The 16,021-nt window shown below is 39.4% G+C and overlaps 1 pseudogene; it reads right to left on the bottom strand.

The window, feature by feature from the left end:
• Positions 1-6,882: 6,882 nt before the first annotated feature.
• On the bottom strand, positions 6,883-8,448 carry LOC102828480 (annotated as a pseudogene).
• Positions 8,449-16,021: the final 7,573 nt, after the last annotated feature.

Here is a 16,021-nt window from a genome sequence, read left to right as displayed (position 1 = left end):
CTTGTAAGATTTCAAATTTGTTGGAGTATAACTCTTCATAGTATTCTGTTATTATCCTTTTGATTTCCTTTGGTTCCGTTGTGACATCTCCCGTGTGGTTTCTAATGCATGTTATTTGTGTCTTCTCCCTCTTTTCTTTTGTTAGGTTTGCCATCCAATATACTTTCATTTACAGTTTTCAAATGTAAGAAAAAGTGTTTTGTTTGAGGTTTGATGACTTTACTAGATTTTACCAAGTAGATTTTAGATGTAGCCTGGTGGAGACGGTTTCCTGATGCTCCTTTAATTTCATGTAAACCAAACAAACAGCAACAGTAAAAACAAGTACAATGCCATCGAGTCAATTCGACTATTGCATTAGGCAAATCTACAGCAGAAGATCTCTTTAAAGTGTTAAAGAGCAAAGTTATCACTTTGAGGACTAAAGTACCCTGACCTAAGCCATGGTATTTTTAATTGCCTTATATGCTTGTGAAAATTGGACAATGAATAAGGAAGACCTTAGAAGAAGCAATTTGAATTATAGTGTTGGAGAAGAATATTGAAAATATCAAACAAATCTGATTTGGAAGAAGTACAGCCAGAATGTTCCTTAGAAGCTAGGATGGTCAGGATGTTGTCAGGAGGGATCAGTTCCCACAGAAGGACATCATGTTTGGTAAAGTGAAGGGTCAGTGAAAAATAGCAAGACCCCCAATGAGGTGGATTGACACTGTGGCAGTAACAATGAGCTCAAATATAACAGTTGTAAGGATGGTGCAGAACCATCATTTGATTTCTTGACAGCTGCTTCCATAAGTATTGATTGTGGATCCTAGAAAATCAAGTCTTTGACAACGTCAATCTTTTCTCCATTCATCATGCTGTTATTTATTGTTTCAGTTGTACGGACAGGCTTGATCCTTGATGTGAAAACCCTGCCTTCTCAGTTAGTGTGTTGAGCTACCACATTCATAAGTATAGGTCAAGTTCATCAAATTGTAGCAATTCACACTTGCTTCCTTTATCAAAATCTCTTTTTCTTCCTCTAGTCGAGCTCTGGTCGTCAAGCCATCAAAGCTAGGCCAAATGGGTACTATCTGCAAGTTTGAGCATTCTTGTATACCTCCCCCCCACTTCATATCAGCTGGATGCTTCACTCTCAGCAATAGCCCTCCATAGCTAGGTCAATGTCCATGGGCTCAGGAGTTCCCAAGTCTCCCCAAAGTGTGGACCAACCAGGCCTTTCCTGGAGCCTTGTTTGTTTTGCTAATGTATTCAGTAGAGCTTGGATCTCTTCTTTCAAGAACCATTGGTTCTTAATCATATGCTACCTCCTAAAATGATTGAACATTGACTAATTATTTTTGGTACAGTGACCCTGTGTATTTCTTCCATCTTTTTTTCTACAAAAAGAAAACCCAAAACATTTTATTGTGAATTGAGTGAAGGTTTACAGACAAGATCTTCAGTTTTATATCCAACAAACCAGACACTTTGTTTCATGTCACTGATTACAAGGCTTTCCATGTAACAACAGTTATCCCACTTTCTCCCTGTGGTTCTATTTCCATTCCATTCTCTTTCCCCTCCCTTCTCAACTTTGTCTTTAGGTAAATGTTGCCCTTTTGATCTTGAATGGTTGATCATTCCATGGTAAGAATACCTTACTAGTGTTGTTGTCACCTGTATGTATCTAGTTACTTTGTTGTTGTTAGGTGTCATAGAGTCATAGCTATCCCATGGACAACAGAACAAAACACCACATGGTCCTGTGCCATCCTCAGATTTGCTGCTACATTTGAGACCATTGTTGCTGCTACTGCACCAATCCATCTTTTTGGGAGTCTCCCCATTCCCACCCCTCCACCCCCCGCCATTCCTCCACTTTACCAAGCATGATATCCTTCTCTGGAGACTGGTGCCTCCTGGTAATATATCCTAAGATGAAGTCTGGCCATCTTGACTTCTAAGGAGCATTCTGGTTGTACTTCTTCCAACACAGATTTGTTTGTTCTTTTGGCAGTCCGTGGTGCCTTTAATATTCTTCTCCAACACCATAACTCAAATACATCAGTTCTTCTATGGTCTTTTTATTCATTGTCCAACTTTCATATACATATGAGGCTATTGAAAATAACATGCTTGGGTCAGGTGCGCTTTAGTCCTCAAGTTGACATCTTTGCTCTTGAACACTTTCAAGAGGACTTGTACAGAATATTTGTCTAATGCAATATGTTATTTGATTTAACTGCTGCTTCCTTGAGTGTTGATGGTGGATTCAAGCAAAATGAAGTCTGGCAATTTTAATCTCTTCTCCATTTGTCATGGTGTTATTTGTTGCTCCAGTGGTGAGGGCTTTTGTTTTCTTTACATCGAGGTGCAACCCATATTGAAGGCTGTAGTTTTTAGTCTTCATCAGTAAGCATTTTATCTATCTACTACTTGCTTGAAAATTGGACCATGAGGGTGAGTTCCATTCCAGACTGGAAGAGTGGTCGAAGAACATAGTTTCAGGTTCCTCTGGTATCTTTATGACATGTAAATTTCATCTTTTTTTCATAATTTTGAGTTGTGTTCTATATATTCTCCCATTCGATCAGGAACACTGTATGGTGATCCCTTTCAGAGTAGTTGGCAGTTGTAGCTGGGTACCATCTAGTTCTTCTGGTCTCAGAGTCATAGTGACTGATGTCTCCATATTCCATTGGTCCATTAGACTAGTTAATTCTAAGCATCTTAAATTTTCATCACTCTACTTTCTTCTACACATGGAGAGACCAATAGCTGTACCTTAGATGCCACTCATAAGCTTTTATGATCCTGGTCACTATTCACCAGAATGGAATGTAGCATTGTCTTTGTGGGATATGTTATGCCAGTTGACCTTAGTATACCCTGAAACTATGGTCCTGATCTCCCAGGTCCAGCAGCTCATTGCCTGTATGATGTTCTTGATGTCATCGCACAACTCTTCTGGTCTTCAGCCATTAGTGTTCAATGTGTCATTGCATTCTGGAGATGGTCTCTAAATTCAGGTGGCATATACTTAAGACTGTATCATAGACTTGTTTTAATTTCCTTCAGCTTCAATCTGAATTTGCAGATGTACAATTGATAATATGCTCCACAGTTGGTCCCTGACCTTGTTTTGGCTGATGATATTGAGCATCTCCATTGTCCCTTCCCACAAATGTTATAAATTTGATTCCTATATATTCTAGTTGGCAATGTTCATGTGTATAGTAGCTGTTTATACTGTTGAAAAAAAAGTATTTGCAACATTCTATCTTGTGATCTGCAGTGTCATTTCTATCACCAATGACATATTTTCCTCTTTGTTTCCAACTTTTGCATTCCAATAACCAATAATTATCAATATATTTTGGTTGCATATTTAATTGATTTCAGACTGAAGAAGGTGGTAGAATTATTCAATGTCTTCATCATTGGCTTTGGTGGCTTGTGCATAAATTTGAATAATAGTAGTATTAACTGATCTTTCTTGGTGGCCTATAAATATCCTATCACAGACAGCATTGTATTTGAGAATAGATCTTGAAATTTTCTTTTTGATGATGAATGTGATGCTATTCCTTTTCAATTTTTCATTTCTGGCATAGTAAACTTTAAGTCAACATTTGTTCATTTCAGATCATTAATGCATAGGATGGAGTACTGGGTGGCAATGTAGGGTAAGCACTTGACTGCTAACCATGAGATTATTCGTTCAAACCCACCAGTTGCTCCTTAGAAACCCTATACAGAGTCGCTATGAATCAGAACTGATTCAATGGCACTTAACAACAACAACAAAATGCTTACGATAATCCGTCTACATGTTTCATTTCAGTTTTGACAATTTCCAATTTTCTTATATTCATGCTTTATACAGTTTGAATCCCAGAATCTGGCTTCAGTCTGTATTCTAAACACTGTGCTCTAATTGATATATGCATATATTGAACTCTGTCTTCTGAAATTAGAGATAAAATTCCTGTTCCATCTTCATCAATAAAATGTTAAAAAAAAATTGGGCATATCCATATGCGAGACCACAAAAAGTCATTACATTCCAAAGATATGAAATATTTTGTTGTTGTTAGATGCCATTGAGTTGGCACCAACTCATAATGACCCTACGCACAACAGAATGAAACACCACCTGATCCTGCACCAACCTCACAATCATTGCTACGTTTGAGCACATTAATGCTGCCATTGTGCCAATGCATTGGGGTCTTCCTCTTTTTCTCCACCCTACTTTACCAAACATGATATCCTACTCCATGACTGGTCCCTCCTGACAATATGTCCAAAGTATGAAAGATGAAGTCTGGCCATTTGGGCTTCCAAGGAGCACTCAGGCTTTACTTTTTCCAACACAGATCTTTTTGTTCGTTTGGCAGTCCATGGTACTTTCAATATTCTTCTCCAACACCATAACTCAAATGCATCAATTCTTCTACAATCTTCCTTATTCACTATCCAACTTTCACATGCATATGAGGTTATTGAAAATATTATGGCTCATGTCAGGTATACCTTAGTCCTAAAACTGACATTTTGCTCTTGAACACTATAAAGACATCTTAAGCAGCAGATTTGCCTAGTACAATATGTCATTTGATTTCTTGACTGCTGCTTCCTTAAGTGTTGATGGTTGATCCAAGAAAATGAAGTCTTGGACAACTTCAATCTTTTCTCCATTTATATGGATATGGATGTTATTTATTGGTCTAGTGGTGAGGATTTTTGTTTTCTTTACATTGAGGTGCAACCCATACAGAAGGCTGTGGTTTTTGATCTTCATCAATAACTATTTAAGACCTCTAGGCTTTCAGCAAGCAAGGTTGTATAATTCACATATTGTAGGTTGTTAATGAGTCTTCTTCCAAACCTGATCTACATTTTTCTTCATATAATCCAGCTTCTCTGATTATTTTCTCAACATACAAATTGAAGGAATCCTGGTGTGGCATTGTTAGTTAATGCACTGAACTGATGGAGCTCTGGTAGCGTAGTGGTTACGAATCGGGCTGCGAACCTTAAAGGTCAGTGGTTCGAAACTACCAGCCGCTCCGCGGGAGAAAGATGAGGCTTTCTACTTCCGTAAAGATTTACACCCTTGGAAACCCTGTACAGGGTCGCTATGGGTCAGAACCGACTCGACAGCACTTAACAACAACAACAGCAAAGTCTACTTAGACTGCAAAACTGGAGGCTCAAGCTCACCAGCTGCTCTTCGGAAACTTTATGCAGCATAACTATGGGTCGGAACCCAACTTGACAGCATTTAACAACAACAAACAACAACATACAGACTGAATAACCATGGTGAAAAAATACAACCCTGGTGCATACCTTTCCTAATTTTAAACCATTCGGTGTTCCCTTGTTCTGTTCTCTCAGACCAACCACCACTTGGTCTATGTACAGGTTCCTCAAGAGCACAATTAAGTGTTCTGGAACACTCATGCTTCACAATGTTGTCCATGGCTTTTCATGATCCACACAATTGAAAGCCTTTGCATAGTCAATAAAGCACAAGTAAGTGTCTTTCTACAAGCTGAATGTAGTACCATATCCAGAGAAACAGCGACACCAGAGATGGAGACAGAGATGAAGACAAGGAGAGATAGAGCATCTGAAGACTCTAGACTTATGGAAAGAGAAAGGGTGTGTGCTGGCCGCCAGGAGGCAGGCTTACAGAATGTGCCCTTTGGTTGTTTAAATGATTATATATTCCTGAGTGTTTTTGTGTACATCCCCCCAAACAACAACAATAACTAAACAAAACAAAATACAGCGGGAATAGAAGCAAATAATGTTGAAGGATGATGCGCAGAGAAGAATGTAATCATTGCAGTGAAATGATGAGTGTAAAACCGATGTTCTCCCATGTAAACTATCACTCAATTCTCAATAAAAACTAAAAAAAAAAAAGCACAAGTAAACATCTTTTTGAAATTCTCTGCTTTCAGCCAAGATCCATCTGATGTCAGCAATGATATCCCTCATTCCACGTCCTCTTCTGAATCTGGCTTAAACCTCTGGAAGTTCTCTGTCAATGTATGCTTGCAGCCATTTCTGTATTACCTTTAGTAAAACTTTACTTGCATGAGATATCAATGATATTGTCCAATGATTTCCTCATTCCATTGGGTCAACTCTCTTTGGAATGGACACAAATATAGGTCTCTTCCAGTCAGTTGTCCAGGTAGTTGTCTTCCAAATCTCTTGGCATAGATGAGTGAGTGCCTCCAGTGCCGCTTCACTTTGTTATAAGATTTCAATTTGTATTCCATCTATTACTGGTGCCTTGTTTTTTGCCAGTGACTTCAATGTACCTTGGACTTCTTCCTTCAGAATTATTCACTCTTGATCATATGCTACCTCTTGAAATGGTTGAACATCAACCATATCCTTTTGGTACAGTGACTCTGTGTATTCCTTCCATTTTCTATTGATATTTTTCATCATTTAGTATTTTGCCCATAGAATCCTTCAATACCACAAGTCGAGGCTTGAAGTTTTTCTTCAGTTCCCCCAGCTTGAGAAATGCTGTGCGTGTTCTTCCCTTTTGGTTTTCTAACTCCAGGTCTTTGCACAATTTGTTATAATATTTGACTTTGTTTTGTTTTGTTTTTTTTCAGGGTGGAATTTAATCTGTATTTACAGGACACAGTAAGATATGAAATTTCACACAGAAATAAGAAACCCAATGATAAGAAAGGTTTCATACAGTATGTACAGTTTGGAACTGTTCAAGTATAAGTTTCGTTGTAAAAAGTGCTACATAACAAATCACATGTATAAAGAATTCTTAGTAGAGAAACAGTAAGACAAAATTACACCAAACAAAGTACACAACAAACAACTTTATGACTCAGCTGTACAATCTTAAAAGTTAAAGGTCCCAGGAGTGCCATCCGGAACTTGGAAGGTATACCCTTCAGAGGTAGCTTCTGGCACAACATTCTGATCTTCTTCTTCCTCTACAGAGAAGTACTTCTCAATCAGACTCAATGAAGCCTTGTACACAGACTCATTTTCATGGTTTTGCAGAGCTTCAATTTTGTCCAAGCCTCCGCATTCTTCAATCATTATACTAAATTTCTCAGTTTCACTTATTTTCTCAACAGCTTGAAAGATATTTGAAATGGCATCCAGAATAACCAGAATAATTTTTGTATCCTTTGCAGTTAAAAGGTTCATCAATGGTTCTATTATGCCACAGTGGACAAGGTATACAATCTGTTCAACTGTTCCACCACTTGTATAGTTGGTCACAGCCCACACAACTTCTTTTTGAGTCTTGACGTCTGCCTTAGAGAGAATGTCAACAAGGAATGGGACTAATCCATAATTCACTATTTGTTGTATCTGGTCCTGATGACCTGCTGTAATGTTTGACATGGTCCATGTAGCTTCCTTCTGAATATTAGTTTTGGGATTTGTTAGCAGGCTGGGAAATATAGCAAGTGCTCCTGCATCTATTGCAACCTGAGTCTGTTCATTTGTCCCAGTGACAATATTCCCAATGGCTCTTAGCACTGGAGTCACAATTGGCAGCTCAATGGCTCCTAGAAGGTTCACAAGTTGGGGCACAACTCCTATATTCACGACCATCTCAATCCGTTCATTTGGACCATCGGTAAGATAGGGAATAGCCCAGCAGGCATCTGCCAATACTTCTGGATTATCATGATGGAGAAGACGAACAAAGTAGGGAGAATCTGCTCAACAGCATCTAATGGTGGTGCAGGATTCTTGTTTCGACAATGATTTGGAAGTGTCCATGTAAGACTCCGCAAGTATCCACATGCTAAAGATGACATCAGGAACTGCAAGTACAGCACCATACTTGATAACCAAGTCTCTGAAAGGTGAACCATCACCTGCAATGTTTCCTAGAGCCCATATAGATTGTTCACTGATATGAGCATGAGGAGATGCCAACAGAGAAATGAATGCTGGGATAGCACCTCCATCTACCACAGCCCTGGTCTGTTCTGATGTCCCAGAAGCAATGTTAGTGATTCTAAGCAGATTCCAACTGAATGGGATTACAGTCACTTCTGCCCAAGAAGGATACAAATTTTGGAATCAAGCCAGCCCGGATTATGTTGTTTATGGGGGTTGTTTTTCCTTGAAAAGCAGTTTCCTAGCAGCTTGAGTAGCTTGGAGCTGGCTTTCCAAATTGTTGATATTTATGCCTTTGAGAATGTCATCAGCAGACCAATTTACAGTACCCTGGTTGTTGCGGTTTTCCTGCAGCGGCGAAGTAACATCATCAGGAAAAGAGTTTACATTTCTCCTTTTCCACATCTGGTCATCCTTCTTAGCTTTCCTCAGCTCCACATTAACTTCTATATGATGCCGCCTCATTTCTGTACTGTCTTTCCCCTTGTTCTTGAATCTGTTAAACAGGGCAGCTGGTAAATTAACATTCTCATTGGTGGACATGATTGTGAAACAAAGGTTGCAAGCTGCGGAGCAGGTTCAGGCTTCCACAGAAGGTGGAGCAGGGTTTACAAGCTGTAGATCAGCTGCCCTCCGAAATCATCCAACGCTGCTCAGACCCTTAACTTCGTTTTTTGTTATGCTTTTTTATTTTTTAAGTTTTTATTGTGAATTATGTGTTCGTGTACATGGTTGAACATTATCTTTACATTCATCCTATCGTATTTTGTTTCATTGCAATGATTACAGTCTCCTGCATGCATCATCAAACAACCAAAGGATACACCCCACACACCTGCCACTCGGCCGCCAGCACACAACCTCTCTCCCTCCCTGAGTCCAGAGTCCCCAGCCACTCCTTATGTCCATGTCTTTGCCTTTGCCTCCATCCCTAGTGTCACTGCCTTCCCGGACCAGGTCTTGCACTTTGATTTTCTCCCTTAATGGTTCCAGGGATCTTGGCTCCTGGAATGCAAAATCAGCTGCTCCCCACCTTTTGTTACCAAATATTTACATTTACTTTTCCAATACTCACTGTCAGACCTGATGGCAATCACTCCCTATTGATTGATGGCCTTTCCCCATCACCTTTTATCAACCCCATCCAGACAGGTTGGAAACAATTCAGTGGCAATTCTGCCATTTCCTTGTATCCTCTGGAGCTAGGTTCCTTATTGAAAGCTTGTAAGCCAATCACTTCTTGCCTTTGTATTCCCCCCATTTTGGGTAGCCAATGTCTAAGTTCCCCATCACTGTCGACCCTGTGTACCAAGCGGGTGGGAATGATCCTCACTATAAAGACTTGTTTGTTCCTTTGTCATACTGCATCTACAAGCATAGGTCAAGTTCATCCACTTGTAGTGGGTTACTCCTTTTTTTTTCTTTTTCTTCTTCTAGTTGTCTTCTGATCATCTAGCCGTTGATGCCAGGTCAAATGGGTACCATCTGCAAGTGTGGGTGTTCCTGTGCATCTCCCCTCACTTCACATCAGCTGGATGCTTCACACTCTGTTCTAGTCTTCTGTTGCCTTGTCCTTACCCCTGGGCCCAAAAGTCCCCAGATATCGTCATATTGCTGGTTAACCAGGTCTCAATCCAGGTTAACAGGAGTCTATTGAACATGGTTGGACCCAGTTCACAACTTTATTGCTGTTTTCCCCCCACTTCCCCTCATTGGTGACCAACGTGGTCAGCAGAAGGACCATATGCTTGCTAGTGTATTCCATTTGAGTTTCAGTCTTGGAAGGGGGTTTGCCTTGAGGGGACCTGACCACTTGCCTTGATGGCTCCCTGGAGAACAACTTGCTTGTTCTTATAGTAGTCAGTTAGATTGTTGTTGTTGTTGTTGTTGTTTTCTGTTGGTCTTTCTTTCAAGACGTATATGCTGTTCTTCTAACTGCTTCAGACTGGTCACTTATCCTTTCAAGTGGAAATGTCCCACCTCAGAAGAATCTGGATGGGGATCAGGATTCCACCTATGGTCTTGTGCAGTGCAAAGGTTTTGCAGGGAACCTCCTTCACTGGGCAAGTTCTAGTCCCATTTTAGGTATTCCAATCAGTTATAGGCTGTAGATGGACTGACAAGCTTTCTCTGGTGATGTTTCTGGCTATTTCTGTCTCTCCCCTTCTAGCGTCTATTTTACAATAGTAGGCAAGGGAAGCCAAGATTCAAAAGACAGCCAAGCATCTTAACATCATTTCCCCACTTTTACCCATTCGAACCATGCCTCAATCTTTATATCCATGAGCTCTGTTTTTCCACGTTTGTACTTACACCGTTATTTACCTCTGTCCTATTTAGCCCATGTAAACCTGCCTAGCTATTCTCCCATCGCCTTATTTTTCTTTCCCCTTCCCCTTCTAGTGTATGCCCCAGCACCCACACTATTCTGTGCCTATTCCCTACCCTGTGCTCCACCTTCCCCTTCCTCCCCCTTGCCCCACCCTATACAATCTGGTAACCAATAAAAAATAAATTAAAAAAATAAAGATAAAAAAAATTTTTCCCCCTTTTAGTGTGGGTGTTTTTTCTTAATCTTTTACAATAATGGACCTATGCTGTATTTCTCCTTCTGTGACTGACTGATTTCACTCAGCATAATGTTTTGAAGGTTCAGCCAAGTTATGTGGTGATTTGCTGCTTCCTTGTTATTCTTCAGTGTAGCATAATATTCTATTGTGTGTATGTACCAAAGTTTGTTTATCCATTCTTCAGCTGATGGGCACTTAGGCTGTCTCCATCTTTTTGCTATTGTAAATAGTGCTGCTATGAACATTGGTGTGCATATATCTACTCGTGTTATGGCTCATATTTCTTGTGGGTAAATACCAAGTAGAGGAATTGCTGGATCAATTTACAACCTTCTGAGGAAGCACCATATTGTTTTCCAGAGTGGTTGGACCATTTTACAATCCCACCAGCAATGTAGGAGGGTCCCAGTCTCTCCACATCCTTGCCAACATTTATTGTCCTCTATTTTTTTGATCTTTGCTATTATGCTGGTGTGAGATGATAATATCATTGTTGTTTTGATTTGCATCTCTCTAAGGAGCTCTGGTAGCATAGAGGTTACGAATCGGGCTGTGAACCACAAGGTCACCAGTTCAAAACTATCAGCTGTTCCATGGGAGAAAGATGAGGCATTCTGCTCCTGTAGGGATTTACAGCCTCAAAAACCCTGTACAGGGTCACTATGAGTCAGAACTGATTCCACGGCACACGACCAACAGCCACCACCATTGGCTAGTGATCGTGAACATTTCTTCATATGTTTGTTGGCTACCTGATTCTCCTCCTTGGTGAAGTGTCTATTCATATCCTGCACCCATTTTAAAATTGGGATATTTGTCTTTTTCTTGCAGAGGTGTTGTAGGTTCCTATATATTTTGGAAAGTAGTCCCTTGTCTGATGTGTCGTTGCAAGATTTCCCCCATTCTCTGAGGTCCCTTTTCACTCTTTTGATGAAGTATTTTGATGCACATAAGTTTAAATTTTTTAATATGTCCCATTGATCTATTTTTGTTTCTGTACATTTCAAAAGGTTTGGTACTCTGTGTATGCCCTGTATTAGAGCTCTCACAATTTTTCCCTATTTTTTCATTGATGGCCTTTGTAATTCTGGGATTCACATTTAGGTGAATTGGCTGAGTTGGCTTTTGTGTAAAGCATGAGGTAAAGGTCTTGTTTTAGTCTTTTGCGTATCACTTTCCAATTCTGCCAGCATCATCTGTTGAAGAGACCATCTCCTCCCCATGAATATACTTAGGTACTTTGTCGAAAATCAGTTGGCTGTATTTGGATGGGTTAATTTCTGGATTCTCAATTCTGTTTCAGTGATCAATGTTTTTTTGTTTGTTTTTTGTTTAGCTGGGAAAGTCAGTTTTATTTTGGGTATCTACCATGAATTTTCATAAAAATCATAATAAAGGCTGTGAGGTGCCTTCAAGTCAGTTTGTTACTCATAGCCACCCCATTTGATGAAGCACGACTGTCACATGGAGCTCTGTGGCTGTCATCTTTATGGTAGCGGATCACCAGGTCCTCCCCCTGCAGAGCTGCGGGGTGGGTTCATAGACAGCTTTGTTATTCTTTCTTTCTTTTTTTTTTTTTTTTAATGTTTTATTGTGAATTATGTGATCATTTATAAGAGAGAACATTAGTTTTACATTCATTCTATTGTATATCGTTTCATTGCTTTGGTTACAATCTCCTCCATGCATCATCAACCAACCAAAGGGTATACACTACAAGCCTGCACCCCGAGTTCCAAGTTTTTTTGACCACTGTAGCTGTGTAGTAAAATTTGAAATCAAGGAGTGAGAGTCTTCCCACCTTGTTCTTCTTCTTCGTAAGCAGTGCTTTGCTAATCCTGGGTCTCTTTCCTTTCCATATAAATTTTGTAATTGTTTTTTTCCATCTCTTTGAAGAATGTCGTTGGAATCTGGTTTGGGATTGCATTATATGTGTAGATTGCTTTGGGCAGTATTGACATTTTCACAATATTAAGTCTTCCTACCCAGGAGCATAGTATATACTTCCATTTTTGTAAGTATCTTTTGGTTTCTTGTAGTAGTGTTTTGTAGTTTTCTTTGTATAGATCCTTTGTTTCTCTGGTTACATTTGTTTAGATATTTTATCCTTTGGGTGGCTATTGTAAATGGTATTGTTTTCCTAATGTCCTTTTCAGCACTGTCGTTATTGGTATTGAGGAATCCAACTTATTTTTGTATGTTGATCTTATACCCTGCCACTTTGCTGAATCCTCCAATGAGGTCTAGTAGTTTTTTTCCTGAGTCTTTGGGGTTTTCTATATATAGAATCATACCATCTGCAAATAGAGAGAGTTTTACTTCCTCTTTGCCAATTCAGATGCCCTTGATTTCTTTGTCTTACCATATAGCTCTGGCTAACACTTCCAGCACAATATTGAATAGGAGTTGTGATAAGGGGCATCCTTGTCTGCTTCCTGTTCACAGAGGGAAGACTTTCAGTTTCTCTCCATTGAGAATAATGTAGGCTGTTGGTTTTGTATATATGCTCTTGATTAGATTGAGGGATTTCCCTTCAATTCCTACTTTGTTGAGCGTTTTTATCAGGAATGGATGTTGAATTTTGTCAAATGCCTTTTCTGCATCAATTGATATAATTATGTGTGTTTTTTTATTGTTTCTTGTTTATACAGTGGATAACATTGATTGTTTTTCTAATGTTGAACCATCCTTGCATCCCTGATATCAATCTCACTTGGTCATGATGTATTATTTTTTTTTTTTGATGTGCTTCTGGATTCAGTTGGCTAGGATTTTGTATAGAATTTTTGTATCTATGTTCTTGAGGGATATTGATCTGTAATTTCTTTCTTAGTGATGTCCTTCCCTGGTTTTGGTATGAGGGTTATGCTTGCTTCATAAAATGTATTAGGAAGTTTTCCATTCTCCTCTAAATTCTGGAATAATTTGATTAGAATTGGTGACAACGCTTTCCTGACTTCCTCCTTATTTTCCTCCACCCCTTTTTGGAACATTTGAATTTGTTTCCATATCATTCTTCTGATTCCTTTTCAGGCAGATCCAGAGCCTGCTCTTCTACTAGAAAGTCTGTGTCTGTTTCCGGCTCATTTGTCTCTGTTACTTTTTTCTGTTTTTGGACATGTGTTGAGATCTTTAATTGTGTTTTCTTGGACATGTTCAGCAGTTATGTGGGTTTTTAACGTTTAAATGGATGTACGTTGCTTTGTTGTTAAGCTTGCTGAATGTTTTCTGGTGGATATGATCTGGAGATAGGATTCCCTTTCATGTGTAATGCCTAGAAGCTCTTGTCCAGATGGTGGGGTATTACAGCGTATGCTTGTAGCTTGGCTATATGGGCACAGTTGCTGTCTCTTCTTGGGTAAGGTAGGGGGAGAAAGCTCCAACACCTGGGAGAAGGATGAGGACAAAAGGACCAAAGACAGAAACACTATAAAAGCAGACAGAAACCACCCATCAAAAACAAAAATAAAATTGTGATTGACACTGTCCACTGGCCTGTGCTGTTCAGGCAGGGACAAAGGGTCCCATCCAGGTCAACTTTGGGGCTGGGTCCCAGAGTTAGACATCATAAGAAGCAGTCTGTGGGTTTCCTTTCTGTACTGTTGGAAAACTTTGGTTGCAATGCAGGACTATTTTGGGGGTGTGCTCCCACCCACCTGAAGGCAGCTGGGCTGGGCAGTGAGGGGCGATCGGACTGAAGAGGAGAGATATGTGAAAAATAAAAAGTGAAAGATGAAAAAATCAGTCACACCTCTCCCTCCAGACACGCAGTTCAGCAGCTTCTAGTGCTAGGTCAGTGCCTCCGCTTGGCTGTGGCCCCACCCTCTGGCCTAAGGACTTCTGGCTTCCGGCTGCTGAGGCTGGATCGATTCAGAAATAACCGTGTTTTGCTTCCACAGACAGATTTCTTCACAGGTGGGCGTGGGCAACTGGCGCCTGGAACCTTAAACAAGATCCAAAACTCCACAGGTGTTCTACAAGCTTCTCTTTCTCTACTTTTTTTTTTTTTTTTTTGAGTTTTAGCAGAGGAGCTTTCAGTATCTGTCTCTGCTTACCCGCCCCCAAACTGAAAGTCCTTGACTTTGTTTTATTGAGCTGACCTTTGAAAATTTCTGTTCAGCTCTTTTACATCCATTTTGGTCTTTTCTTTCTCTCTTCTCAGTGACATTTTGCTTTCTATCTGTATGATGTTCTTGATGTCATTCCACAACTCTTCTGGTCTTTGGTTTTTACTGTCTAATACATAAAATCTGTTGATCAGATGATCTCTAAACTCACATGGGATATATTCAAGGTCATATTTTAGCTCTCATGGAGTTGTTTTCATTTTCTTCTACCGAAAAAGAAAAAATGAAATCATATAGATATGGTTATATTACATATCACAATACTATAAAATTGCAACTTAGTAGTAAAACCTGAAAAAGAAAGATTTTAAAATACAGAAGTTAAAACAAAACCAAACAAAACCCATCTCTTCCAAACTCTTCAAATAACCCTTGAAGAGTGGTAACTGAAATTGAAGACTGTAAAGTAACCAATTTTGAAGACATTGCACATGGTACCTTGAGGGTACAGTATAAGTATTACTCAAAGGAAAAGTTATAGTCTTAAATATATTTTGTTATTAACAGACAAGAAAGAATTAAAATAAATAGCTACTTTTCTCAGATCTAGACAAAATTTTAAAAACTTAGTTAAAATGAATATGTTCTAGGAAAATATAATCTACACAAACTAATCTAATACCACACTCATTGCAGCATAAATCACAATAGCAGAAAGATGGATGCAGTTTAGATGCCCATCTGCAGAGGAATGGTTGAACATACTTTGGTACATACACACAACGGAATATTACACAACATTGAAAAATAACAGTGAATCTATAAAGACCACATAACATGGAGAACCCTGGAGGACATTACTCTGAGTGAAATTAGTCAGTCACATAGGGACAGATATTGTATGAGACCACTACTGTAAAAAAGTTAAGAAAAGGTTTTCATTCTACCATGGTTATCAGCGATGGGAGGAAAGGGTAAATTATTCACTGATGCACTGGGGGCTAATGCACAGTAAGATTAACAGTTCTAGTCCATCAGCCGCTCCATGGGAGAAAAATGAGGCTTCCTGTTCCTATAAATATTTATAGCCTCAGAAGCCCTTTACAGGGTCTCTATGAGTTGGAACCCACTCAATGGCAAACAGCACCAGCAGCAGAATGTAGACAAGGAGGCCTGGTGGTGTAGTGGGCTATGTATTGGGCTGCTAAATGTAAGGTCAGCAATTCAAATCCACCAGTCATTCCATGGGTGAAAGACGATGCTTTCTGATCCAGTAAAGATTTACGCCTTCAACTCAGCAACACACAATCACTACCACCAGCATGAAGAAATGTGCTAACTTGGGTGATGGGGAAGCTACTTAAAAGGAAAAGGAAGACATTTCTCATTCATTCTTTCTTCTTTGTCTGTTTTCCCCCCATGTACTTGGAGGGAAACAATGTATATTTATTTTCTAATTATCATTCATATATATATATA

Source organism: Chrysochloris asiatica, unplaced genomic scaffold (assembly GCF_000296735.1).
Source record: "Chrysochloris asiatica unplaced genomic scaffold, ChrAsi1.0 scaffold00016, whole genome shotgun sequence".
NCBI classification, from domain to species: domain Eukaryota; kingdom Metazoa; phylum Chordata; class Mammalia; order Afrosoricida; family Chrysochloridae; genus Chrysochloris; species Chrysochloris asiatica.
Note: the sequence above shows the minus strand (reverse complement) of the source record. Positions and strands in the feature narration are given on the sequence as shown.